The sequence below is a fragment of the Saccostrea cucullata genome, unplaced genomic scaffold (genome assembly GCF_032062105.1).
Source record: "Saccostrea cucullata isolate Sc308-1 unplaced genomic scaffold, CSIRO_AGI_Scuc_v1 ctg10626, whole genome shotgun sequence".
Lineage (NCBI taxonomy): Eukaryota > Metazoa > Mollusca > Bivalvia > Ostreida > Ostreidae > Saccostrea > Saccostrea cuccullata.
The window spans coordinates 1,696-19,215 of NW_026931329.1; the positions used below are offsets into that span (position 1 = coordinate 1,696).

The 17,520-nt window shown below is 35.5% G+C and overlaps 1 pseudogene; it reads right to left on the bottom strand.

Moving 5' to 3' along the window:
* Positions 1–273: 273 nt before the first annotated feature.
* The window catches only part of LOC134232213 (ficolin-2-like), a 33,669-nt pseudogene continuing 16,422 nt past the window's right edge, over positions 274–17,520 (bottom strand).

Here is a 17,520-nt window from a genome sequence, read left to right on the forward strand (position 1 = left end):
TCGTGCGATATAAAGCATATTTGAAAAAAGTTTTAAAGGAAATTTGCACAAAAAGGGAGTGTGGTAGCGTTTGAGGAACAACTGTAATGGTCCCCGTTACAATTAGAACTAGTTTCTATTATTTAGACACACGCATTTATATGAAATAAACATATAATATTTCTACCTACCCTATAAGCAGACGTTTAGAGAGGATTTAATTTTGGCATTATTAACGAGGGTGCCAAGATCACTAAAATTGAATATCGCTTAAGATAATTCCCTTTTATTTGTTATAGCTTTTTTATAGAGCTTTTTAAAATTGCTAAAATTTGAAGTCGCTAAAAATAGAATAGGAACTTTTATGGACAAATCGCTAAATTTGCGTCTCCTTAAAATTTCCCTTTATACTGTATTTTCTGTGGAAATGTACATTGTTTTTTCTTCTAATCCGTTTTAAGCTGTTTACTCATACAATTCTTCTAACCATCAGCTGGATTGTCTTTAGTTAATAATAATGTGTGAGCCAGGGGTTGTATGTTATCCCTTCAGCGAATACGGCGGTGTCCCCAGCCAGGTACAGACCGTTAGGGTTAGAGCAGTGACACTTATTGTGCCACCACCCTGACTTGTACAAAGTCGCACAGTGATTGCCATCAGCATCGTTGTCTTGGTCTTTGGTGAGAACTTTCTGTTATGTATATGATTACCCGTTGCAGAAAAACAATCAGCTAGAAATTTAATAATTGAATAAGTAAATACATTTAAAAATTAATTTATTTATTTATTTATTTAGTAATTTATATTATTACAGTATAGGGACTTAAACAATATTTCCGCAAAAAGAAATATATGTAGTATAAGTTATACAGTATATCTTTTTATATTTGATATTATAATTATTATAATTGTTTAAAATTTAATTTAAGATAACTTGCAACGTTATTTTTTCTCTTAAGATACCTTACCAACGTCGCCTGAAAACCCAGATAAGGACATTTGGTATTTTGAAGCCTCGTCTCCTAAAGATATACTGCTGTATTTAACATAACGAGTCTGGTTGTTGAAGTCACTCATGTCCATCCGTAACTCGTATGTTCCTTGACTCAGTAACTGGTAGACTTTCTCATTTCCTTAATTAACAAAAGGAAAATCTAAGTAAATAATACAAATACTTACAAATAAAGTCCAAACCAAACACAGAACTTAATGAGAAGACAAGATTTGCTTGTTTGAAATTAAAAGAAGAAATCATGGAGATTGTGTGATTTTCCCATTTTTCTTTTATATTTTTTTATTCAGTAGTTATTATTAAGAAAACAAGATGCCTACTATCCTCTTATAAACATCATTAATGTGTTAAAAATTAAAAATTTTAATTTTAAGAAACAGCTGAGAACCATAAAAAATGTAGGTAAGCCAAGAAAACATATATAACAAGCAAGTATTTCTTTTTTAAAAGAAGGATGTGATACACAATATATTTTTAAATATTGTATCAATGTTTGGGCTTATCGCTAAAATTCTTCAAATTAACATTTCATATAACTAACAAAAAAATAAATTTCGTTAAAATGCAACGTTCAACCATGTAGTCCCTTCGGTCGGTCACAGCTGATCAGTTAAGAAGTGTTTTTTTTCATGATACTCACAGAAGTATGCAATGAACACGAATTGAACAGAAGACAGAGGTGACCTATATTAGTTCTCTCCATTTGAGATCACAGTTGATTCCACATGAGACATCCAGAGATTAAATTATCTGCGCCCGCATTACGCTCTGAACAACTTTGTTTTCTATACGATGGCAGCTTTCTGAAATCTATTTTCATAATGTGAAGTACAAATGACCAATGTTTTATGTATTTATCTTGAGATGCAAACGGTCATACATTTACATGGTGAATGAACTATTAGTATTCTTTGCACGAGTGGGCATTTAATTCAGAATTAAAATTCAATTAAGGGTGATTTTTTTCATTCGTAGGTGTTTCGGAAAGCAATAGAATAATTACAAGCCAAATGGAATAATATTAAAGCAAGCGCGACCCTTCCTATTTGTTTTATTTATACTAGTAAAGACTTTCCTCCTATTATGATAAAAACGTTTTAAAGCTCTCCATTTAAGGGCATGGAGTAGGGTTTTATTGTGTGAAAAAAACAATAGCGAATCGCTTCATCATTACACCATATATAACTTTCATTAACTTGAATGTACATGTCGAGGACTGATTGTATTCTTAAAATACAAATACATGTACATTTTTTGTCGGGGCTTTGATTTGCAAACAAGACGTAAAGCGTACGTGTGGTTTGTATTGCGAATTACGTGCACATATGTAACATATTACGTGCGCACATGTAACATATGTTCAGGTTTTTGGCTACGCAAATTACGTTAACTTTATTTTTCTTAGCATTACCTTTACAACGATTCATTTTGGTAGAGCAATATAGTATCAGTATTATTCGGTTCTTCTAAGACATAAAACATTAAACACATCAGAATTCAGACTTATCAAATAATACTCGATCTTGGCTGATGCATATACTGATAACATGAGTTTTGTTTAAATATACTAGCATGATTCGAACAGACTATTTATAAAGCCATTTTTAGAGAATTTTACGGGAAAGAATGTAACGTCGCCTTTGTGACGTAACTGACTTCGTAATTAAATGTGCACAATACATCCGCTCGAATCATCGAAAATGTGCTCCGAAATTGATGACAAAAGCACCAGCGACCTCCCTTAAAGTAATATAATGAGTCAAAATCATGTGTTTATTTCACGACATCTGTAAAATACAGTGAAAGACTTATGAAAATTATGACTTTATAGCTAAAATATGGCAATTAACCTGCAAGAAAAAACTGCACAATGAAGGATATGGAGATAACGAACAGTATTCAATCTCAAAGTCCATTAAACAATATACAAAATCAGAGCAGAGCAAACACAGACCTCCGAAACATCAGAAGTGAGATCAGGTGCAATGGAGGAGTGAGCATCCCCTGCCGACCGGTCACACCTGCCGTGTGTTCGTTGTCATGATCAGGAAATAACAGAAAAAATCCGTCGTGAATTCAGCGTATAAATAATTGACTAACAATGGGTATGAAAAACGCCAAAACAGCATTTAACCCAATGATAAATTGTATTTGCTGACAAGGTCATTGTATCGACCATTATAGAACTTACGAAATGACGATTTTAAACGAGACTGCTAATATTCTTGTTTCATTAACTGGTTTGTGAATAATTTACCTCGTTTAAGAAATTGTTCATACGTAGAGCATGCTCTTGCGTATCGAATCAACTGAGATAGATATACTCCGCTGCATACGTAAGGGAAGTTGACGATAGAAAAGTTAATAAAAGTCATTACGTTTATCATATAGCTTGGTTGTTTGTGCCGGAAAAAAGATTGTGTCTACCGGTTTGTTGATTTCGTGCATGTAAAGGTCACAGGCAATTTCATGTTTATCTCAATTTTGTGAACAACTTTAAACTAGGGCATGCAAATGTGAGAAATAGGATCTAACAGCGTTTTAAAACGTTTGATTAACTTACATTCATTCTTGGTTACTTGAGACCATGGTAATTTCGGAAACTTATTCAACTTTACTGGGTACGCATACGTAAGGGAAGAAGAAATAGCTGGCAATATTTTTGTTATTGGGCATACTGAAATTATTTTAACATTTATTTTTAGAATTTTTAGATTTTGATACCTGTGATTTTCTGACACCTAATACTTTTAGAAACTGACCAAAATTAACTCTGGTCTTTCAAAAATTCTACATTTGTTAATTTTCCCTTTGTGCGTCATGGTATCTCTTTAAAGGCAGCATAATACTCTATATAAAAACATTGCCCTGTTATTTTTTTTTTAATTTTGGTATGCTTTTACACGTCATACTGATTTCAGAGGAATCGTTCAATTAGACATACATTCTCAATGAAATACATTGATTTAAGTCACTTTCAATGTAAAGAAATGTCTTGAACTTATTCCAAAATATTTTCACAGTGATGACTTTATGATTCCCTACTGATCATTCCTTTTAATGATAAAATATTTTGTCATTCACATGTTGACTCTACCAGTTTCTCTGTGGAAAGCTGAAAACAAAGACTTTATTGGGCACCTATGGCTTGTACATAGTGAAAGGTATCTTAGTGTTGCATAAAAGTTACATCTAAATTCTAGGAAAAAAATGATTTCAGTGAATCCGAGCCTCAGATCAGAGAGGCATGAGCAAGAACATGAAATAGTATGTTTCAAAAATCTTCGGAATATTATTGGTTGGAAGAAAGAAATCCTTGATACTTGTAAATCAATTAAAGCTAATAAACTAACATAGCAAATAATTTATTCTACCCACGTTTAATAATTGAGACCTTTGAGATGTCAGTTTCATCAAACTTAACGATAACTAATATTTTCTTTTATATCTTTTTAAATGTTTAATTACATTTGACAAAAAATTAAAAACCTGTTTAAAACCCTCGCAAATTGGATAAGTTTTAACTTTTAAAAGACCATTTTAATATACTCAAGGGGAGACAGGGCACATGTCACATGACTATAAAGACATATAACGTCGCAATCGGTGATGAAATACATGTTAAACGTTCTGAAAATCAACAGTTCTTGTGTAATTTTATTCTAAATTCTAAAATTGTTTTTTAAACATTTAATTTTAGAAATTATTATTAGTAAAATTTTTAAAGATCTTGCCATCATTTAGATATAATTGTGAAGTTGCACAATCCACACATTTGTTTCTCTTTACCCTGCAGTCTGACGTCAGTGACGTCATAGACGTAGTGTTTGAATTGTGGTTAGTAAAAATGATTTGTGTTTTAATTGGATTATATTTTATGAATTCGTTGACAGGACCAATGACATTCGGTAAGTACAAGATTTAGTATAGATTGAATAAAAATAAATAAATGCAAATGGTTAGGTTGAAGTTCAAAAAGGGACAAAGATCATTGCATGCCACAGTTGACAAATTTTACATTGTCAAGTTTTCTCCCATTGCGGACATTCAGTTTATACAAGCGCAGATCCAGAATTTTTTTTTCGGAAAGGGGGGGGGGGGTCACACCTCAGTCAAAAAAAATCAAGCCCAAGATTTTCTGTGAAGCAAATAAAAAATAATAAAAACAATGATGGTGGGGTCCATGTTTTCTAAGGGGGAGGATGTCTAAAGTCATATTTATTCTCTTCAGTAAATAGTCTTATTTAAATAACTGCAAATTCCGGGGGCGGGGGGGGGGGTCTGACTCCTTGTACCTTAAATGACAATTGATCTTATTACTCCATAATAGTAGAAATTTTTTTCCAATAGACTACGAGGGTGAAATTATTGAGACAATTACATTTACTCTATAAAGGACGGAGATAATTTCATAAAAATTCATCAAAGTCTTATAAATAACGACTAAAACACTTAAGCAAAATTTCTAATTCCTACAATAAATAGATAAGTTTTGCTGAAGTAACAAATATGCATATGTCTTTCGACCCGTAGCATCCTTGCGACGTCATTTAACGTTACGTAAGTCGTAAATTGTTTCGCATATGAAACGATTGGTTAGCGTTAATACTCTTCCTTCTATGTGATTACATATATAACATTACAAAAATCAAACAGACTGTTTTCTATACTATTCTTTTAAAATGTATGCTGTTGCTACCCCAGTCAAAAAAATCATTTGTTTGAAAGGATGATGCAATACTATTGATGCATTAATATACCATTGTAGAGAAAATATTTAATACTTGTAAAGTATTTCTTGCTCCTATTAATTTTTAGTGTATGTCAAACGTATATGCCAATTTTCACCGAAAGACGTTTATTAGAAAGCAAAATATACACAATTTCTCAATAATTTTCGAACAGCCCTCGTATATATACATATTTTGTTTCCTGTGTTTATGTCTAGGTTTGTTTGTCCACAGAAATTTTAACTTTGCCCATAAGTTTTAAGTGGATCGGGCTATACATATGTATTGCTTCCACATTTCATAGGTAAATTTCTTTTGGCAAAAGCTTTTAATGGGTACCACCAATTTTGACCTCTTGATCTCTAAACCTTGATGTTTCACCGAAATTTCAAAAGAGTGAAATCTCTCAAACGAGAATTAGGCCACTGTGTAAAATGAAGTAGGAGTTAAGGGAAGAGGGGGCTTTAACATAAAAAAACGTCATTTTTCGACCCCCATTTAACCCTCCGGGTCAAAATCAAAATTCCAAAACCTTACTGCACATCTACATGATACCACTAACCATCTCCCAAAAGATGATTAGGCTGCTGAGTAAAATGTAAGAGGAGTTGAGGGAAGACGGGGCTTTTTGGATAAAAAACGTCATTTTTTTTACCCCCATTTGACCCCCCGGGGCAGAATCAAAATTCCGAAACCCTATAACACATCTGCATTACACCACCAACCATCTCCCAAAAGATTATTAAGCTACTGTGTAAAATGTAGGAGGAGTTTAGGGAAGAAAAGTGTGACAGACGGACGGACGGACAGACAGACTGACGTACAGATGGGCGGACAGACGGACGGATAGACGGACGGACGGAAATACCGATTACTATATACCCTCCCACTTTTCAAGCGGGGGTATAATTATAAATTTATATTAAGAACATTCTGATATGCTTCAATAACATACAATCTATTGTTTAAAAAGTCAGTGTCGAGGTTAAAAAATTTTTGGGAAAAACAAATTGACATGTTACCTTAGAATATTGAAGATATTTAGAATGCTTTGATAGATTGATTGATTGTATATTGCTTAACGTCCCTCTCGAGAATTTTTCACTCAGATGGAGACACCTAGAATACATTGAAATGAAAAAAAGAATGCCTTGAAATGAAAAGTTATTGTAAACCGCACTGGCAAACAATCCGGGCAGTTAACATTTTTGTACTATTTGCAGAATCAACTCAACAGTTTACAATGTTTTTATACTATACTATTTCCCTATCATGCCTTATCACCCATGGTTATATAATGTTACCAAGTGGACGTGGTTATAGAACTTTTTAATAAATATTTTTAAATCAATTAAATTTAACTATATGGTAAGGTAAAAACGAAGTACATGTGCTGTATTCCCGAAAGTCAACCAATATGCAGTTCAGGACTAGATAAAACAAATGATGAATTGTTCCGAATTTATTGGAACAGATTCAAAGTTGGTTACAGTTTACCCGAATCAGCAAACATAAATATAAGGTGTGATTGAGTCGGACAGGTTGTGGAGGCCTCCGGACTCAGAGTCCCGAGGAGTCCGAAGTGAACGAGACGTACCTTCGCTAAATCCAGACTCAAGAAATAATACATGACTTTTTATCTAAAATGCACATAATTGCATAAGTAAATGACAGATGTTGCCATTCAGTAAAATTATTAAGATGTTCACGGATAGGAGTTATAAAATATATAAAATGACTCTTGGTTTTTCTTTCTCCTTGCAATAGCATATCAAGAGTAAATACATGAAATGTAGATCAAAACTAAAATCCATTCAACTCCTGTGTCGATTTCAGCACAGCACAAAGGGATATAATTCATTCATCATCTGAGGTTAGAATTAATCAATGTTTCTTTTCTTAATGATTCATGTAGTTGAATAGACAAAAAAATCGATTTTATCGTTTTGATTTCTGGATAACCATGAAATAATGTCCACCCCTGTGTTTCAGTGAATGAAATAAATTATTTTCAAACATATTTGAATGTGTGTAAATGTTTGAATTCCATTTTATGGAAGAGAATTCAATTTATCTTTTGTATATAGCTGTTTCCTCAATTCAAATCTATCTTCAATATACCAAAATAGCTGCACATGTGACATAAAAATATTGATACAATTCGCTTAATATCATTTCTGTAAGTATTTGATATACTTGAGACCCATTTCGTTCAATAAGACAATACACTATATGAATGAAAATACCATCCTTCTTAAGAGAGTGTTTTTTAAATGTTCCCTGCATTTAAAATAATCAATTACAATTAATCTGAAAATTCCCAGGAGGAAGACGATTTATGATATATTGACTTTCGAACATAATTTTTATTTGATTTACTTTATTGTTTTTATTATATGCTGTCCCTTCATTTGTTTTCATACATTATGATACTACTGTGACAGACTCATGTTTTATATATTATGCACATGTGCATAGCAATGTATATTGCATGTGCATCTATTCATTTACTTAATTATATATGTTTTTACTTGCAGCACACTTCTACAACTGAATTATGTAATTATTCATTTAACCTGTAGTTAAGTGTATTGATTTTTAAATGATTCTTTTCCAGAGAGGTCCAGAGTTAGCCTCAGGGTGCTAACTATATTCTTGCCATGGTCATTTTGTATCTTTTAGTTTCATTGGTTTTTTAGTATTGTCTTATGGTTTTCTATTGGTTTTTGTGTTTCCCTCCAAGTTTTCTTTGTGTTTTTGGGGTAATTCTTGCTTGGTTGCCATATGTGTTGGAAGTGTTTTTGTCTCTGATTTTCCATAGTTGTTTTACAAAAATCAGACATTGACCTTGAGACCAACATTTCCTATTGCATGGTAAGTAATTCTTTAATACTAATGAGTAATATAATTCTAATTCTAGTAAATGTGAAATCTGTAATTTTTGCACTTAATTCCTTTAATCACTTTTCTGGAGTAAATGTATAGTGAGAGTGAGACCTTAGATGTAGAGTTATGTGTAAATAGTAAATACAGTGCTGTCTCACTTTTTCATATTTTTAAAGTAAACTTTATTTTATGATTAGTATAGATATCTACAAAGGTGTTAATTGTTGATTTGTAGATATTATCCTACTACATATACAGTTTTGTGTATGCAGCTTATATGCTGTTGTACAGCATTTGACCCATTCCCATTGAATGGTACGCATGTTCATTGTTTTTATGCTAAACAATAATTGATAATGTACATATACATTGGAATAATAATTATTGTAAAGATTTTATTCTAAATATTCATTAATTAAAGCAATGGGAGATTTTATTATGTAATTTTCATGTAATTGAATTATCTCCCTTGATTCGGATAAAGCTATATGATATATTGATTTGTACATATATATTGATGAATAGCTTTATAGTTTTTATGCTTAGAATTTATAATTTGTTATTTCATTATAGGGTTTTGATGATGATTGATGATTATCTATCCATCGAATAAAGAGTTACTGTCTTGTTCAACTCGAACCAACAGCCTTGTTGTTCATTCTTAATGACCACACAATTACCTCAACACAAGTCTGTTACATTTTGGCGCCCATGTAGGGACAAGACGAAATTCAGCTCTACGATGGATTAGACGTACGCTCCGGACGTCAAGGATACAACAGAAAGCCTGCAGACTGAGATTCCGTTATTCTGGTGAGCTTAGACTGTTAAGTTTCTCATGAACATAAACACTTTGAGCCTAGACGATATCGTGCAGTAGTGACTGTGTATTCCATAGACTGTCTGCGATTCCTTCTGGATTCTGGACCGTTCCGTCCATGGACCATTCTTGTGCAGTGTATTAGTATATTGTATATATGTACATGTAAATATCATAAGTATGTAATCATAAGATCAGCTGATTGGTGAGTGAAGGTCATTTGTGTTAGAAGCCGGCATAGACATTGTCTGTCTGTCTTATTTATTTTTTTTTTCTTTATTTTTTTTTTTACTTTTGGGTACCCTATTTCATATTTCAGTGTAATTAATTATTTTATAAATTTGTAAACACTCGAGTACTCTTAAAATCATTTAGAATTTTGTTTATTTGACAGCCTATTTGAATTTGCAATTATTTAAATTTCATTTCAAAATTTCCTAATTTGGTAAGAAAGTGTAGTGTAAAAGTATCCTCTCTATTTCTATATAGCACATTACCTACCCTTAAGCCCTTTGTTTCCAGGTATTACTACTTGAATAACAGATATGTAGTTGATTAATTCATCTGTCTTACTTTTGACAAACAAGACTGTAGACTGACAATACACAGATATTTTACAGGTGTTGAGTTTTACAGTGGTAGTTGAAGTGGTAGTGTTGCATTAGTTTGAGTTTTAACAGGTGTCAGTTGATTGAAGTTGGGTTAAAGTGTGTCATTTTACTTGCATAGTTGTGTAAAGAACCATAGTTAAGTAGTTTTAAATTACTTCTATCCATTTTCAGAGTGTTTTGTTTCCATACCTGCTACATTATTTTCAGTTTTCAGAAACCATGCCGTTTTGTTGACATTTTTTTCAGATCGGGTTCGTTTTTTTCGTTTAACTACTTCCGTTTTCACAGTTAACTGTTCGGGTTCGGTTTCTTTTCGTTTACCTATCGAGCTCGATATTCCGATTATACCGCACCGGAAATTACAAATGTAAACACGCGTTTTTGACAAAGTTTATCGAAAATTGTTGTTCTTGTGTTTATTTCTTTAGAATATTTGAATATTTCACTTGAAATTTGTATTTACTGAAACATCATTGTACGCCCTTTTGCCCCGATTTATTTTACAGCGGAGTAAACAGGTAAACTTTGGTACTTATTTGACTTTGTAATTTTGTTTGTTGAACAGCTGATTTCACAACTTTACAACTTTAGTGCATTATTTATCATTACCGGAAGTGCAAAGTATTACCGGATGTGCATTTCTATTTTCGTTTTCCCTTGTTTATAAGTTCTATTTAGAGCTTACCTCCCTAAGCAATTCTGATTCATTTATTTTTCAGCACTGAATTTTTAAATTGATTTGATAGCCCACATTTTGACACGTTCACATTGAACTACCCTCCGTATTATTAGATTATAAAGAATAAGATTTATTTCCCCAACATTTGTCCTGTGTTTTTCTTAGTCTTCAGAGAGACTACCCACCTGCTACCTTGAATTTTGTACATGAATTATTGTATTTTGTACATTTTTATTTCATTGTGGCTCAACACATCAAACATGTCTACTGACAAAAAGTCAACAGCAGAAGAGACAGAAGGAGCAACTGCAGGAACGTTTATGTCGAAGGAAGAGAAAGAGCAGTTGATGAAAACCCTGGAAGCTATGAACCTGAAACCAAAAGCTGATACTCCTGCGGATCTGCTTGGTTGGATGTCCGAGGTAGTCGCCGTTGGTAAAGAATCAGGAGCTATACCAAAGACACCCAAAACACCAGTTAAGCCAGAACCTTTTTCACCATTCTCCAACACAACGATGGACTTTACAACTCCATTCAAGCATCCCGTGCGGATTGCCATGTTTTCTGGAGGAAAGAGTGATTCTTCCTATGAACTCTGGCGTTATGAGGTTACTTGTTTGAGTAAAGAAGGATATTCCAAGGATACCATCATGAACGCTATTAGGAGATCATTAAAGGGTGAACCAGCAAATGTGTTGATGTGGTTAGGTCCAGCTAGCACCACTGAGGAAATTCTGCAGAAGTTTGACAGCATATATGGTAATGTGCTTGGCACTGAAGACATTCTTGCTGAATTTTATAGCGCCAAACAAAAATCTGATGAGGATTGTGCAGCATGGAGTGTTCGACTGGAGGAACTTCTAAACCAGGCTGTTAAGAAAGGAAAGATTTCCCCAGCAAATGCCAATGACATGTTGAGGACTATGTTTTATAAAGGTCTGCGCCAGGAATTGAAAGACATTTCAGGACATATCTTTCAGATTACCCCAGACTTTGATAAGCTTAGAGTAGCTATCAGGAAGATTGAGATGGATCATCAACCTGGTATTACAGTGAAACCTAAGCAGGTTACAGCCAAATCAGCACAGTCCACCACTGATGAGAGGTTTGGTCAGTTACAAGCACAAATTCAGCAATTATCGACTCAGATACAGCAGATGGCTAAGCCCCAGTACCGAAATCAACCTCCTCAGTATTATCAGTATGGGCCCAGACCATCATTTCAGAGAGGAAGAAGAAACTTCCATGATTACAAAAAAAGACTGCAGTATGATGAGATGCCTACTCCTCCTGAGGCAATGAGTGATCCAGCCCTACCAACGAGAGATCAACAAAAAGGTAAGATTGTTTGTTTCAGATGTCATCAAGAAGGTCATCTAGCAATCGGATGCAGAGTCAAGTTGGATCATCAGAGGAAACAAGGTCATTTAAACTCCAACAGGCCAAATCCTGGGGTCGAGGATCAGGCCAGATCAAAGGGAGGCCCAGCGACAAAGAAGCAATAGTTGGTATATCGAACGAGATGAACATTGAGATTGAGCAGGTCCCTTGCCCAGCGCTCATTGACACAGGTGCTACAGTGTCTACCATAAGTGCAGATTTTTATGACAAATATTTATCTCATATTGAGATTCATCCTCTTGATGAAATACTGCATATTGAATGTGCAGATGGACAACATATGCCCTACTCAGGCTATATATCTGCTAGCATTAAGCCTTATGGTACACCTCATGATGTCTTAGATGACTGCTTGTTTTTAATTGTACCTAACAGCAATTATAATGCTAGAGTACCCGTTCTCATTGGGACCAACATTATTAGTCGTCTCATAGATATTACCCGAGATGAGTTCGGATCGAGATATCTTCAAGATGCTCAACTGCAGACTTCATGGTACTTAGCCTTCAAGTGTATGACCTTGAGGCAGAGAGACTTGCAGCGACACAGCAATAGACTTTGTCTTATTAAGTCTGCATCTACAGAACGAGTGATTATTCCACCTAATGGAAGAGTGACGATCGAAGGATACATGGATAAGAAGCTACCCTATCACAGAGTCCTTGCCATGCTTCAAGCCACAAGGAAATCCATTATCCATACAGATCTGGATATCACGTCATCACTCCATCTGTATGACCATGAGTCCAGCACTACTATACCTGTGGAGATATGTAATGTAACCACAAGGACCGTTGCAGTTCCACCACGAGTTTTGTGTGAACTCCAGCCTGTCCAGATATTGAACACCATGGTGCCTGAGACTACTTTCAGCCCTGATTTACAGAACATCTATGACAAGATCAAGATTTCACCATCAGTGTCTACAGAAGAACAACATCAATGCAAAGAACTGATCTCAGAATTTTCGGACATATTTTCCACCAGCTCAACAGACATTGGTACAGCAGATAAGGTGAAACATCAGATCAATCTGTATGATTCAACACCATTCAAACAGAAATATAGAAGGATTCCACCATCCATGATTGAGGAAGTTAGAACACATATCCAAGAATTATTGGCTAGCGGAGTGATTCGTCCATCACACTCTCCTTTTTCATCCAACGTCGTATTGGTTAGAAAACAGGATGGAACATTGAGACTTTGTATCGACTTCCGTCAACTTAATTCCAGAACCATTAAGGATAATTACGCACTCCCTCGTATTGATGAAATTTTAGATTCCTTATCAGGCAATAAGTATTTCACCGTATTAGATATGAAATCAGGATACCACCAGATACAGATAGAAGAGTCCCATAAAGAGAGAACAGCTTTCACATCAGGCCCATTGGGTTTCTATGAATTTAATGAGATGAGCTTTGGACTCGCCAATGCCCCAGCGACATACCAACGGCTCCAAGAAGAGTGCTTGGGAGATCTTCACTTGAAGATATGCTTCATTTATCTTGACGACTTGATCATTTTTTCTAAGACTTTTGAGGAGCATTTGGAGAGACTAAGCCAAGTTTTAACCAGAATTCGACAGTATGGGTTAAAGCGTTCACCAAAGAAGTGCTCATTCCTGATGAATAAGGTCAAGTACATCGGCCACATAGTGTCAGAAGAAGGCGTCCAGGCAGACCCAGATAAGATAGAGAAAGTGCGAAACTGGCCAACACCAAAGAACCCTGAGGATGTTAGATCTTTTCTCGGCTTTGTATGATACTACAGGAAGTTCATCCAGAATTTTTCCAAAATTGCCCGCCCCCTGATTGATGTCATGGCAACTGGTAAGAAGAGTCGCAACCCCAATACCAAACAGCTGTCCAAGTGGAAATGGCATCCAGAACAAGAGTCGGCATTCTCTGTGTTGAAGGACAAACTGACCTCACCACCTGTCCTTGGATACCCAAACTTCTCCAAGCTATTTGAGCTCCACACGGATGCATGCGGAACAGGGTTGGGTGCTGTTCTTTACCAGAACCAGGATGGCCATAACCGGGTAATTGCCTACGCCAGCCGCGGATTAACTAAATCCGAGCGGAACTACCCGACACATAAATTAGAGTTCCTCGCTCTGAAGTGGGCCATCACAGAAAAATTCTCGGATTATCTTATGGGCAACACCTTCGCCGTTTTTACAGACAACAACCCTCTGACCTATGTCCTGACTACAGCTAAGCTAGACGCAACTGGTCATCGCTGAATAGCAGCTCTATCAGCCTACAATTTCACTATCACTTACAAGCCAGGCAAGAACAACGCCGACGCTGATGGGTTGTCAAGACTCCCAGAGATCATAGACTGTGACACAGTGAAAGCTATTTGCAACTTACAGCAAGGCCAACCTCTGATTGAGTCATTGCCAGTGACCATAACATCTTGTGACCAGCTACAGCCTTCGGATCCTTTCCAGCGTATTGATCTGCATGATATACAAAAGAGAGATGCTACCATATCTACCTGGAAAGAGTATGTCAGGAATGGCACTAAGCCCAAGAAGGACACTTTGACTACAGACCATGACAAGATCATGAACAAGAATTTCAACAAGCTTAGTATTAAAGATGATTTGGTAGTAAGAGTCACCAACTCTGATGGTAAGAAACATTAACAGGTTCTTGTTTCCCCAGAAGTAGTTCCTGTTTTACTGGACTTCCTTCATGATAGAATGGGACATCCAGGTAGAGAGAGGACCACAGCTTTGGTGATGGATAGGTTCTACTGGCCGAGAATGCGTAAGGACATTGCCAATTATATTGACCACTGCAGTAGATGTCTGAAGTTCAAGACACCTGATAACCAACGAGCTTCATTGGTCAGTATATCCACGACTCAGCCCCTAGAGCTTGTATGTATGGACTTTTTGACCCTTGAACCATCTAAGGGCAGAATTCAGAATATTCTAGTCATAACGGACCATTTTACCAAATTTGCAGTAGCTGTCCCTACCAAAAACCAAACCGTGAAAACCACAGCTGACGCTCTGCTTAACCATTTTATCATCCCTTATGGACTTCCACGACAGATTCATTCAGATCAAGGTACAAATTTTTCGAGTAAATTAATTTAGGAATTATGTTTTATTACAGGTATTTCAAAGTCTCGAACCACCCCTTACCATCCTATGGGTAATGGTATCACCGAACGATTTAACCGGACTTTGATATCCATGCTTGGTACCCTTGCACCTGAACTGAAGTCAAACTGGAAAGCCCACATAAGTCCATTAATCCATGCATACAACGCCACCAAACATGAAACAACGGGATATTCCCCATTCTACCTTATGTTTGGAAGGGAACCGAATCTACCAGTTGATTTAGTATTTGGATTGGACAATGGAGAGAAGACCAAGAGTTTTTCTACTTATGTCCAGAACTTACAGGACCGCTTGAAGAAAGCTTACGAAATAGCAAACACAGCTGCGAAGAACAGCCAATCCAGACACAAGGCCTTATACGACTCGAAGACCAGGGGAGGTACACTGAGTACTGGAGATAGAGTGCTGGTCAAAGTGGTTGCTTATGATGGGAAGCACAAGATTGCTGACCGATGGGAAGATCACCCCTACATCATCATAGATCAACCAAGCACCAGTATTCTTGTTTTTAGGGTGAGAAGAGAAGATGGGGAAGGCAGATGTAAGACCTTACATAGGACTTTGCTGCTACCCATTGGAACCAAACTCTCCACTCCAGTACCAGCACCAAGAAAGAGCACAAAGCATAAAGATTCACATCCTGAACCGTCCATTCCACCTAAGTCGAAGGATGATGACGATGATGATGATGATGAATCAGAGTATTATTTCATGCCCGGTACCGGCACTAAGACTAATGACCAAATTATGGAGGACGCTCCAGTGTCCGTTAGTGATGTAACTAATGAAGAAGACGACGGTCAAGAGTCAGCTGCAATAGATGAAGACATGCTCAAGGAACTTCTTCCTGAAGATGCTCCATCAGAAGATCATCCTGCTGAAGTGACAGTAGAAGATAACTCTACTGAGGGAATAGCAGCAGAGGAGGATCTTTCTGGTGAGGAGCAGGAAACAGATGATGATAACATGGAAGAAGACCCATCTCCCCCACCGCGAAGGTCAGCTAGAGTTAGAGCCAAACCAAAGTGGACAGAGGACTTTGTAATGTCCCAGCAAGTACAGTCCTCAGAATGCTTACAGAGAGCAAAATATTTTCAGACATTAGTTTCTAGTGGAGAACTTGCTAGAATGGATAAAGATTCCGCTAAAGTGCTCATATCAATAATCACAGGTAAGTGATATTTTATTCTTATTTTATGACGATACTTTCTTTCCAGCATTTTTGTTACATTCTCGGGTTTGGTCAATGGCGCGGACGCCATTCTTGCACCAGGGGAAGAATGTGACAGACTCATGTTTTATATATTATGCACATGTGCATAGCAATGTATATTGCATGTGCATCTATTCATTTACTTAATTATATATGTTTTTACTTGCAGCACACTTCTACAACTGAATTATGTAATTATTCATTTAACCTGTAGTTAAGTGTATTGATTTTTAAATGATTCTTTTCCAGAGAGGTCCAGAGTTAGCCTCAGGGTGCTAATTATATTCTGGCCATGGTCATTTTGTATCTTTTAGTTTCATTGGTTTTTTAGTATTGTCTTATGGTTTTCTATTGGTTTTTGTGTTTCCCTCCAAGTTTTCTTTGTGTTTTTGGGGTAATTCTTGCTTGGTTGCCATATGTGTTGGAAGTGTTTTTGTCTCTGATTTTCCATAGTTGTTTTACAAAAATCAGACATTGACCTTGAGACCAACATTTCCTATTGCATGGTAAGTAATTCTTTAATACTAATGAGTAATATAATTCTAATTCTAGTAAATGTGAAATCTGTAATTTTTGCACTTAATTCCTTTAATCACTTTTCTGGAGTAAATGTATAGTGAGAGTGAGACCTTAGATATAGAGTTATGTGTAAATAGTAAATACAGTGCTGTCTCACTTTTTCATATTTTTAAAGTAAACTTTATTTTATGATTAGTATAGATATCTACAAAGGTGTTTATTGTTGATTTGTAGATATTATCCTAGTTTTGTGTATGCAGCTTATATGCTGTTGTACAGCATTTGACCCATTCCCATTGAATGGTACGCATGTTCATTGTTTTTATGCTAAACAATAATTGATAATGTACATATACATTGGAATAATAATTATTGTAAAGATTTTATTCTAAATATTCATTAATTAAAGCAATGGGAGATTTTATTATGTAATTTTCATGTAATTGAATTATCTCCCTTGATTCGGATAAAGCTATATGATATATTGATTTGTACATATATATTGATGAATAGCTTTATAGT